Here is a 12463-nt window from a genome sequence, read left to right on the forward strand (position 1 = left end):
TTTCCTTAATTACAAAAACTATGATTCTTATGAATAAATTCGTCAATATTCATGATTTATATATTACAAATGACAAAAACAAACCACCATAAAGTGAATTTAGAACCACCTTTAGATTAGAGAACTCAAGACTCCATGTTTTTCCAAGAAATTAGAATCTGAGACATTCATTTTACAGACTAAAATTTTGAGGGAGGAAGGCATGGAGACCATGAAATTTTGACAATAAGTCAATGGTATAAAATGTCATTACACAATTAGTCCTACAGGCAGTACATCATTTAACAAGGTCAATGCCTAGTGGTGTCACTGCTGAGAATCGACCAATCATGCACGGCTTTAGATGTGTTGACCGACTCATGGATATTAGGCGATAACCACAATTTACTGTTAGGGCCACCTGATACATTGGACATGGGCCTAATGAAAATAGATGAACCATGCTGGATTAGGAAAACGAAAATTTGCCATGTCCGCAATCTATCTTCTCTATACCGCCATGGTGACAATTGGAAAGCCTACTTTTAGATTCAGTAACTGCGACATCCTCATCCATAGACTGGTGTGTCGAGAAACTGATAGCTGATATTGTCAGTGTGACCGTCATTATAACTCCAAGCAGAGAAAGACCTTGTGAGACGTTTTACATACATTTAATGCCTGTCTGCTGGAGGATCCGTGGTCGCCGGAGACAACTGAAGCTGACCTGCTGTTTTACAAGGACAAGTTGTCCTCAGTGCTTTGGTTTTACATGATTCCACAATTTGTTCTATCAACAAATCTTTTTGTTTCTTTTTAGTATCATATAACCACACAGTATTTTTAAGCATCTTTTTACTTATTGAGATATAAACAAATACATCATTTAAAAAACAATTTGTAAACAATGCTAGCAGTAGAACTTTAATATTCATTTTTTACAAATATCTAATTATTTCTGTCAAGTGGGCAATTAAATCCATTTCCAACTGAGTGTTTGTTCAGAGATAGAAGCGACACCCGAAACAATCATTACATTTTGTACGGCCCATCCTGGAATCGCGCTATAAAAGGCACATCAACTTTGCCAAACAATATCTGCATTCTGCAGTAACGTAAATTTGCTCCAGGAATACAGCTAGAATCACACAATCTAGAACTAGCAGAATATATTTGGCACATTCTCATCTCTCTAATGCTCCTACATAGATTCCAATCCAACTTGTTAGCATTTTAATTCAGAAGTTTCAAAATAAATCTTAATTGAACCTGTTAGCATTTTCAACACTCTATTGTAGACATTAAGCACTTAAGTTTTTCGTATTTTGTACAGGCTACACTATATCGTTTATTCACGGACATCTATGTAAACATGTTCTGCTAGAAAGGTTAAAATGGACCTGTTTTTCTTACTCCATTATGCAGTAAGTGCTTTTTCATTAAAAAAGTGCATTTTTTTTTACCTTCACATTAGAGAAAATATGTGTTTCACCACAGAGAAAGGTCTCTCTCACACATTTGTTTTTCTATTGGAGGTTTTAACACCAGTTCTAAGTCACTAAAAGGTTTACTAACATTTCAGCAGTGCTAGGGTATACTAGAACTTTGACTATCTTAGAAGTTTTCATTTCTTTTTTTTATCCATTATTTTTGTCAAGTGATAAATGAAAATTACATCAATTTCCACACACAGTACTATAAAGAACTTTCAGTTTTTCAGTTGAAAGAAAATGATAGACGACTATTGCATGACAATTTGCTAGTCATGAAGTGGTTTTAAAGGTTATTCTACCACAGAAACAATAACAATAAAAAAAACCCACATAAACTTTGAAACTTAGATGGACAATTGATAGTTATTATCTCCCTTTGTTTTAGTGTTGGTTTTTCAGAGATCCTCAATATCAATGATTAGTACAAGTTAGAATTGGTATTGTAGCTCCAAGAAAAGGTTTGCTATTCTCTGTACTTTTTAGAATTATTAGATCAATTAACATGTAAAAGATAATCCTACAGGATTGGGAACTAAACTCTTTTAGGATGTAGACCAAATCTTCTTTATTCAAAGTTTTCTTTATTCCATCTTATAACACACATTACCAATGAATGGGTCTTACTAATGCCTTTTAGGTGATGTTTAACTATATCACTGTTAAAGACTCCGATGATTCAAACTTCTAAATGAAACAGGCAAAGATAATTTTTAGAACTTTATGGTTGTTAATTTGTTTTTAGTAGGAAATGTTAAGAAAATGACAATGTCATAAAAAAATCATAGTGGCATACCGATTGTCAAATCACCTTCAATCCAATGGATGATATCAGTTCACGTTTGACAGGACTGAATGTCATGTGACCCGTTACATGTATGAAGTCCCCTGTTAACCTTGTCATATGTTTCATACTAATGTACCAGTCAACTTTGTCAGTGTACAAACCCAACAGTGAAACACCAGATTCAAGGTTTTGTTACTGCCACAATCCAATAAAGCAAACCATACTTTAGGACAAGTCATTCTTGTTTTCACGTCCCTAATGGTCACTTCCTGATAAATCACCCACATAAAAAGCCATCACGAAACCCAATAATTGAGGAGTCAAGAAAATAAAACACTTTGTAACCACAGATTCTGTGCTCGTTAACACCAATTTGATTGGTGATATCTGATTGGATCAGAGGGTCGACCTAACTGCCAATTAATGGCTTTCGCTTTCATGTGACCTGTGACGGCCATATGGAGAAGAGACTTGATTGAATAGAAAAAAAAGAAAAAGAAAATAAAACATAAATCATGTATGTTCTGGGTTAAACAAAGAGAATATGTCAACGTACCTCCTCTAAATATTTAAATAATTAGTGATTACAATTATGCAAAATATATCCCTAAACTGAAAATAATATTTTCAACTTGAAGTTGAAGACTTTTACCAGCATTTTATTATTTTATTACCATCACTTCAAGCTATATTACTAATTCGGTGGAATTTTGCTATTTTTTTTCATTAAAAAACCTTTTTCTGATATTGACAAACATATCTTCAATCTTTAACAACTTAGGTTTACACAGTTCAATACCACTTTCTCTCATACTTTGGTTCTATCAATGATTTTGCAACAATACAAGGAAAATATTTTTGGATTTGTGAGATCATTTTGAAAAACATCAAGCATTACACAGAAGTCTGGACTTCATTAGCATTAACACATGGAATATATTGTATTTCATTAATGGCAATATGAAACCACAGTAATGTTACAGGGATACAAAGTATTGAGCAACAGGACTTGAAAGTCTGGTTACCTATAGGAATATTAACTCACGTTTCCATTTACATATAAAATTAATTACACCGAACATACCTTTTCATTTTCATGATTAGAAAATCTGAATCACTGCAACATTTATAATGCAGTTGTGTTATTGATTTGGCGATGAAAAGGTTAACTCACAATTTTAAAACATTTATGTTTTAGATCTTCTGTTTGTGTTGACTCCTGGGCTTTATTTTTTTTTTACATATTTCATTTGTGGTGACTTTTGTGCATTTGTCATTTTTACATTTTTAGTCTGTGTTGACTGTTGTGCTTGTGTCTTTCCTTTCTTTTTATTTTTTTTTTTTACATTTTTTGCTTGTGTTGACTCCTCTGCTTGTGTCTACTTTATATTTGTTGTTTGTGCAGACTCCTTTGCTTGTGTCTACTTTAGATTTGTTGTTTGTGCAGACTCCTTTGCTTGTGTCTTCTTTAGATTTGTTGTTTGTGTTGACTCCTCCGCTTGTGTCTTCTTTAGATTTGTTGTTTATGTAGACACCTGTGCTTGTGTCTTTATATTTGTTGTGTAGACACCTTTGCTTGTGTCTACTTTAGATTTGTTGTTTGTGCAGACTCCTTTGCTTGTGTCTACTTTAGATTTTTTGTTTATGTAGACTCCTGTGCTTATGTCTACTTTAGATTTTTTGTTTGTGAAGACACCTTTGCTTGTGTCTGCTTTAGATTTTTAGCTAGGGTTTTCTATATACTTTTTAGATTTTGTGCTCTTGTCCTCTTCTAATTTTGTGTTTGTGTTTTATCTAGATTTTTCATTACTGTCATCTTAACATTTATGTCAATATGAACAATTCAAGCAATGTTTAGTCCAGTTGCCAAAAATATCTATGGAGAAATATAACAATGGTCCTAGCTCTGTGTATAATAGTACACTTGACCTTATTTCAGTATGTGACAATCCACCAGCACAACCTGCAGCCATATCAGGATATACCCCTAAAGGCTGTCAGGAGGTCTTTTGCAAAATATTAGGATGCAAGCTGGCTATACCAAATTAAGCATCATCAGCTGGCTTGCACAGCACTATGACAGCAGTCGACAAGCTCATGGACATCTCCTGGGATATAACATCTCAAAGATATGGTCAGTATCCTATAAGGAATAGCATTATTGAACATTTTTTATATCAGAGTTACATAATTCTATCAAAGTTATGTATAAATTGACTTACCATAGAAAATTATATCCGACAATGTACAAAATTTGAATTCCCAAAGTCATTATTTTCACATATGAGAGAACTTTATTTGTCCACAAGGACACATCTTGTGAGGATTTCTTGGTCTAATATTTGAAATTTCGTGGTACATAATTTGATTCTCTAGGTAACAACTAACCCTCTAATTCAGCCTAGTTAGTCTACCACCATCCAGGACTAAATTATAATTCCAATATATGTAATTATCACATAAATAACTTGTCATCAGTGTAATAATATATATTACATAAATTTTGACATGACCACATGTTTAGTAAAACTGAGGAGAACTGAAATAAACTTAAGGTTAGTATTATATCAATTGTGATGTCATAACTTCTTGGCCAACTCAAGTTCTATTTCTGTCTAATAAAATCCTATTTTCACAAATCCTTGCAAAGGTATCAAAATTATATGATAATGTTTAGTGGTGATAACTACATTTTGAAATACTGGCAATTTCTATCATCTATAGAAATAAAAGAAACACCTTGACTTAGCCTTAATGAATAAGACTGGAAATCGTACGAACGTTTGATCACAGGTCCATCAGGAACGATGTCACTAGAATGTTGACAAACATTTTCTGAAATGATTTTCTAATAAAAGTAACAGAGACTTTGACCTAACATCCCTGAAACTAAAAACATCTCATATCATTTGTCCTTGATATGGATGCGAAATTTGATTAAAATCCCTCCAGCCACTTGATTGCTGACAAGGATTTTTCAGAAATAGTTAGTGACCTTGAGTTTGATCTTAGTTCCCTGAAATTTGAAATTTTTTCATGTTATAATTATTCTTTATAAATGAGTTTAATTAGAATCCCTCAAGATATAAAGCTTTTCGAGCGCTGACAACATTTTTCTAAAAATAGTAACAGTGACCTTGACCCTAAGAGTCATCAAAGATAAATGGTTCTTTATAAGTGTGTGAGGTTGGATCAGAATCTTTAAAGGAATGATATTGCTAAAGTGCTAACAGGAATTTTCTAAAATTTAACAGTCATTAAGTTATTGTAAAAAATCATGTGCACTAAATTATATATCTTTTAACTCTATCTCTATTATTTTCAATGGATACAAATGAATGGTGTTTCTTTAGCAACATCCATACTATGTAAGTGGAACAGAATCATTAGCATGAGGTTTCCAAGAATGATGTATGATTGTTGTAATGTCACCCACCTCTATACCTTCTTTAATAAACTTTACATGGCAGATGTTTTATGACATTGAAGACAATTTGCCATTTTGCAGAGAACGCCATGACCTCAGAGCTCACTTGAATTACAAGACAAGCTTCCAAATGGAACAATAGAAAGATGGTTTTATGTCTTTCTGGATATTCTACATTTTTACTGTTAAACAATAAAAGATCTGATACTTGAACTCTTCAGTGTTGGAAGAAAATACTTTGTCATGAAATTTAGGTCAGGTATTTAACCTGGGAGTCTGGATATATAACATTAGAGTAATATTTTCTGTTAACCAGGTTTTCTGCTTGATCTATTACATAACAACACATCAGTGCTTAGCAACACTTGGAGACATTGAATTTCTTTTGGTATTTATTCTTTTCACTTCATCAGCGTTGAACAATTGCTTCTGAACTTAATACAAGTCAGCTAACTACAGCAGATGGCTTCAACATATATGTATGTATAAATATGAACATGTATGTATATCTAGGTGTTCATAACATGTATTAAGACAATTTGTAACAATGACCATCATGAGAAAATTCCAGCTGTCTATCAGTATAACTTCTAACCTTCCTTTTTTGGGGATGTTGTCGTGGTGTAATGGTTAGGCATTTCATTGCTAGAAGATTTGATTTCGCTGTAACTGATTATGAGTTTGAGGCAAGGAAAGGGTAAGAGTAAAAACTTGTCAAAGTTCAACATTTAAATATTGACATTGATGTTAAGTGGTCAAGGTTCATAATAATATCTACTATTTGAAAGCTAACAAGTGATCCCTGAGGGATCTTGGTGCCCACCATTGTTTGATCTTTATTTGTTCTTTGAAAGTTGGATTTTTCCCATTCTTTTCTATTCTCGGCTCTGTTTTTGCTCTTAATAATAATAGATTTGAACTTAAATCTTTTGTAGAAATTTAAACCAGCACAACTAGGGACCAAGGGAAACCTACATATGAGATTTGAGAGAGATCAATTGAGCACTTCAAGAAATAGAGATAACAATCTTTACCAGGTGAAATCCAAGATGGCCGCCTGTCGCCCAAGTTGATTCTCTGATCAGACCCAAAATCATATCGACACAACTAAGAACCAAGGTGAACATACACATGAAATTTGAAAGAAATCAATCAGGTACTTTTCAAGAAATAGCGATAACAAACTTCATTGAAAAAATCTAAGATGGCCACCTGTCAGCCATTTTGTTTTTCTGATCAGTCCTAAAATCAAATGGGCACAACTAGGGACCATGGGGACATATGAAATTTTAGAGAAATGGTGGACTCAAATTATACTTTTGATTTCTAAGGCATTGATGGTGAAGAAAACAAAATTTAACTATTAAGAATGATTAAATATATATATAACTGAGTAAAGTTTATTGTTAAAATAAAACAGGAATACACATAACTTGTGCACGCAACACAAAAACAGAATAAAGAATGAGTGATTAATTACATACATAAGACACAGTGAGTACATGAACAGTTGTACTTCATTCTACTGAATGGTTGGATCATATTTCCATGCAGATTTTCAATAAAACCATTTCAATTCATTTCATCGATACAGTACAGTAGAACTTGATTTATATATGGTAAGGGTTAAATAAAAGCAAAGTTATACTCTGGGTATAAAAGAAGGAAAGATAGAAGGACAGATAGAAGGACAGATGGATGAAAATGTGGCCACTTACGCTCCTCCCAGATTTTTTTGGGGAGCATAAAAAAATGATTAAAATCAAGTGAAAAATGATTTGCATGCAAAAGAAGAGACTTACCTTTTTGGTGACCTAATTTATGCTAACGATGTAATTTGAGTGTTTCTAGTTTGTATAATATGGATAAAACTTACCTTTTTTTGAAAGTGTTAGTCAGGATAGTTTGGCACTTAAGGACAAACTGGCTAGGTGGTGCTTCGTATCCATCGGGACATGGTCATGTGAGATCAAGGATAAAAGCTGATTGTAGCTGAAACACACAAAATGAAAACAAATTGTTGAAAAGATGCTTTTAAATTAATAAATAATATTTCTATGCCATTCACAATGTATAAGACTCAAGACACCCATAGATGTCAATTATCCATAACTGTGACCTCTGAGACAAGAAATTGGGTCAAGGTCATATTACACCCTGGAATCATGGGTAATGATAAGGTAATGAGACTCAGTAAAATGGTACAGGATCTATCTTCAGGCACTTAACCAAAGAGAAGCAATGCTTTTTTAAAATTTCTATATCCTTCTCTAAAGGACATCCACCTTTAAAACCTGACCTTTGGCAAGAGCTGCAAAACCTTAGAGTTGTTGGTAGAAATATTCTCAAGTATTTTTTTGGAGAAAAAAATTCAAATAATACAGGATGATAACCCACACATGACATTACTGTTAAAGAGCAGGTACCATAATATAGCCAGATTTATTTCTGTTTAAGAACAAATCTTCGACATTTTTATGGAAATTGTACAAAGCTGTAGCAGCATTGTAACATGTTTCAGCACATGAGAAAGACACTGGTATGGTTCTGAGAGCTAGCTCTTTTTAATCTACACTAACAGGTTTAAATAGATATATTGGTTCAAGATTGAAGGACATCGTTTTAAATTGTTGATAGTGACTTCATATTATTGAGTATTCCCTTATCTTTATATCATACCAAAGCATCACCATCTTTCTATAATGACAGAGTAATACACAAGACAGTTAAGAATAACACATCACAGATGTCACATCAATACCCAGACAAGACATCAAAATAACACAATCTATTCCTATATTACAAACAAGCATCAGCGTTGATCTAAGAGAACTGTTTCATATTAACTCTGTAAGCATCTCCGCATAACCCTCTCCCCTGGGGTACCTTACCTATTTATACAGCTATGTTAATAAGACAAATATGTGGACCTTCTCTAATCATTATCTTGTCTGTGACCACATGTCAGCCCGTCCCTCCAGCTCCCTCCTCAATATAGAAAATGTCGGTTCGTTAAGTTTGTTCTGTCACATTTTATTTCTTACATAAATATTTCACTATCATCACATAAGTTAAGACTAAAGATGATTTCATTACACAGAAATGTTGAGGTTAAATTTTGTTTTAATAGTTACCTCAAAATCTTTCTCAAAAATGGTTTCTCCCTTTAAACAGCAATTATACTCCCAAAATGAAAGCAGCTTGTATAATACATATCATCATTATTGTCAATTAAGTAAATTTCTCAGAAAATATTATTCTAAGACAGTACATTCTCTTCATATAACACCAAGTTTTATATTTGAAAATGTTTCATTCTTTATATATGAAATTTTGTACCTCAGATTTTAATAGACAGCCTTTGAACCTTTGGAACAGTTTTGGTGCTGAAGTATAATGTTTAAAACAAAGGAGTACATAAATTTTGAAAACTTTGACCTTCTGGGCTGTAACTTTACCTTTGAACTTGATGGTTAGGAAAACCTTTTAACTCTACTATATCTAAATTTCTATTGAAGGCAATTTTCTCCTGCTGACACAACCTTTAAACTCCAGTACAGAAAAAAACTTTTTATCTCAACTACTGCAATGACCTTTGTATTTCTAGGTTTTGAAATCAACCTTTGATCACTAGTGCCAGAACCACCTTGACCTCTAGTTCCAAAACAATATTTGACCTCTAGTGCCATTGTCGAGTGTGACTTAAAAATGTACAACCATCCAAGCCATCTAATGTTTGGTAATGAATGATCTTGAACTTCTGAATATTTAAAAAATATTTCACCTCAAGTATTATCACCATATCAACAAATCTGACTTATCTAGTGACAAACTAATAATCTAGAAACCCATAACCAAACTGTTGACCCATGCTCGTGTATAAATAGGATAACTCTGACCTCCCCTCCAGGATCTTATATACCTATTGTAATTTTATATAAAATCACAGCACTTCTATAATATGAAACATGTTTATATGATAAAAATGGATTCTTCTGTTAGAGACATGAACAAGACTAACTCTTTAAACCCACAGGATATTTACAGTTAGCTCTGTAAATCTACAGAGACAAGCATCATTTATTAAACAACCTTTGTCAGAATTCTGTGTAACGCCACCAAATTTTACCAGGCAGGCGGTCACACATGTACCAGTGCAACGGACCCCACTATCAAAATCTGTGTTGTTATTAAGTGGTAATTATGATAGACATTTCCGTGGGCTAAAGATACTGGGGAGCCTTCATTACCGAAGGGAGCATTCATTAATGCATATTATGGGCTGAAGAATGCCACAATGATCGTTGTCAAGCATGAGGTATCAAGTTATTTTTTAATATTTTGGACTTTTATGAAAGCAATGAGTCCTGTGTGCACTGTTAGTGGCAGTATTGGGTAGATACACTGTAGCATCCTGTTAACACATAGGTTAAAGTAAAAAAAAACCAGAAGCAAACCAAGAAACATCGACTATAAAATATCAAATTTATTGCGGAAAATATCAATACAAAATACAAAATGTGAACTTCTTACTGTTATAGAAGATATTCAAGATTAATGACAATATGTAGCATCCTTTGCAGGTTCTTCACATTTTGTAAAGCTAAACAAGTCTAAAATCCTTGATACATAATGCAACATTATCAATAATAAAAAAATCTTACAACACTGATTTTACAGACTGTTTTTACAGATTACCTGTGATAAGTGGTCACGCTTGATAAGAAACCATCTATGTTTAAATACTCCTGTATTAAGGGAACATCTATCTTAAGAAACCACATATGTTTAAGACCACCTGAGTTAAGAGACCAATTGTGTGAAGGGATCACCTGTGTTAAGGGACCATCTGTGTAGAGACAAGTAGTGATAAGGAATTATCTGTGTTTAGGGACCACCTGTGTAGAGAGACAAGTAGTGATAAGGGATTATCTGTGTTTAGGGACCACCTGTGTAGAGAGACAAGTAGTGATAAGGGATTATCTGTGTTTAGGGACCACCTGTGTAGAGAGACTAGTAGTGGTAAGGGATTATCTGTGTTTAGGGACCACCGGTGTTAAAAGACTAGCTGTGCTAAGGGATCATCTGTGTTTAGGGACCACCTGTGTTAAGAGATTAACAGTGTTCAGAGAATAGCTGTGCTGAGCGATCACCTGTGTTTAGGGACCACCTGTGTTAAGGGATTGCTTGTGTTCAGAGAATAGCTGTGCTCAGCGATCACCTGTGTTAAGGGACCACCTATGTTAAGAGACTAGTTATATGCAAAGGTAATTTTTTTTGTACTTTTACAAGCAATTTCTGAATACAGGCTTGTCAACAGAATTAAAACACATGATTATTTAAGAATCTATGGGCTGGCTTAGATGTAGGATTGCTTAAGCTGGTTATGTTAAGCTATGAGCATTCAATCTCAGATAAAGGGTACTTAAACGTGAACCAGCTAAATATTTTGTTTGGTTTAGGAAAGTAAGTCCTAAATGATGAGAATTCTATTTTATGCTTGAGCTGTCGGAGATCAAGGTCTTACAATGTTTTGTCTGTGTGACCCGCATGATCATGATAGCTGATGCCTAAGGGAGCCATTTCATGCATTCATTGCCTACCTATTGTCAAATGCACCTTTTTTAATTGAATGTACCCCTTGACCTTGGTTTCTGAATCATTCCAACAACACGATGATGGCTGTGGAAGATCAGAAAGGAAAGCTTTTAAGCATATTAAAAGTCCTGATTTTTATTGGCAATGTCATGAAAGATGATCTGACCTGCATTGTTTATACAAGAGCTAATTTAGCGAGTATATCTTAATCAGAGCAAAAAGTCATGATTGAAAGACTCGTTGCAGATACTGAAGATATCTGGAGGACTTCCCCTACAGGTGGTGGTGGTGACACTCTTGCCGATGGCAGATCTGAATAACTAAATGGAGCAAAACAATTTAGCTTGATGTGTCTCACCATACAATGATACTTCATCATCAGAGCTGCAATATAACAAACACTTCTTAAACAGTAAGTGTCAACAGCTCAGAACTGTAGGTTTACAGTAAATAGGCCTTATCATTACGCTGCTAAGTATGTTTATAAATTATTTATACACAGTTGATCTGACAATCTTTAAACCAATATTTTAAAGAACATCAAGAAAAGACTTGTTTTATTTTTCTTAAAAAAATTCTTTAATTCAACACATAAACATCTTTTTTTTTTAATCATAAACTATTAATGGAAAAAAGAATTCTGTTTTGTGCTTGATTAAAAGCCCTACAACTGGTAAGAAACTTTGACTAAAGTTTTGTTGGTTGATGGACTAAACAGAGGGACTAGCTGACGATCAAGGCTGTTGATGACATAACCCTCAGTTCAAGGTCAGTAAACAACAGCAAATTTACAACATAGCTACTAACTACTAACTATGTAGCTGGATACAATGATCACCTGGAATGATGATTGGCTAGCTAAATACTCTTACAACATGTAATGGTCATCTCCCCCTAGAGGTACACTACAGGATGTTTATTCTTATCATTTCTGCAAAAAAAAAAATATAAATAAATAAAGAAAAAAATTGTTCCTGCTTTATTTGTGACTAACAAATCAATAGCTTGTGTTAAAAAAATTCCTTGCCAATTGTTTTCCTGGAAATATACAAGTGCACTAATTCTTAGAAAAATATCCCTCTGAGAGGCCCCCTTCTCTAATTCATTATACTAATAACAGTATTATTACAACTATGTCACTTACTGCACAGAAAGGCAGTAGCTATTGGACAATGTACTTCT

The 12463-nt window shown here is 33.6% G+C and overlaps 1 protein-coding gene across 1 annotated transcript in view; it reads right to left on the reverse strand.

Moving 5' to 3' along the window:
• LOC132558366 (poly(rC)-binding protein 3-like) overlaps positions 1 to 12463 on the reverse strand; it is a 118266-nt gene that overhangs the window by 89896 nt on the left and 15907 nt on the right. The window contains exon 2 of the mRNA XM_060222938.1: positions 7560 to 7675. The gene's annotated coding sequence lies outside the window, so the exon portion shown is untranslated. The remainder of the gene's footprint in view (positions 1 to 7559; positions 7676 to 12463) is intronic.

Source organism: Ylistrum balloti, unplaced genomic scaffold (assembly GCF_031769215.1).
Source record: "Ylistrum balloti isolate Yb309-2 unplaced genomic scaffold, AGI_CSIRO_Ybal_v1 Utg369658, whole genome shotgun sequence".
Lineage (NCBI taxonomy): Eukaryota > Metazoa > Mollusca > Bivalvia > Pectinida > Pectinidae > Ylistrum > Ylistrum balloti.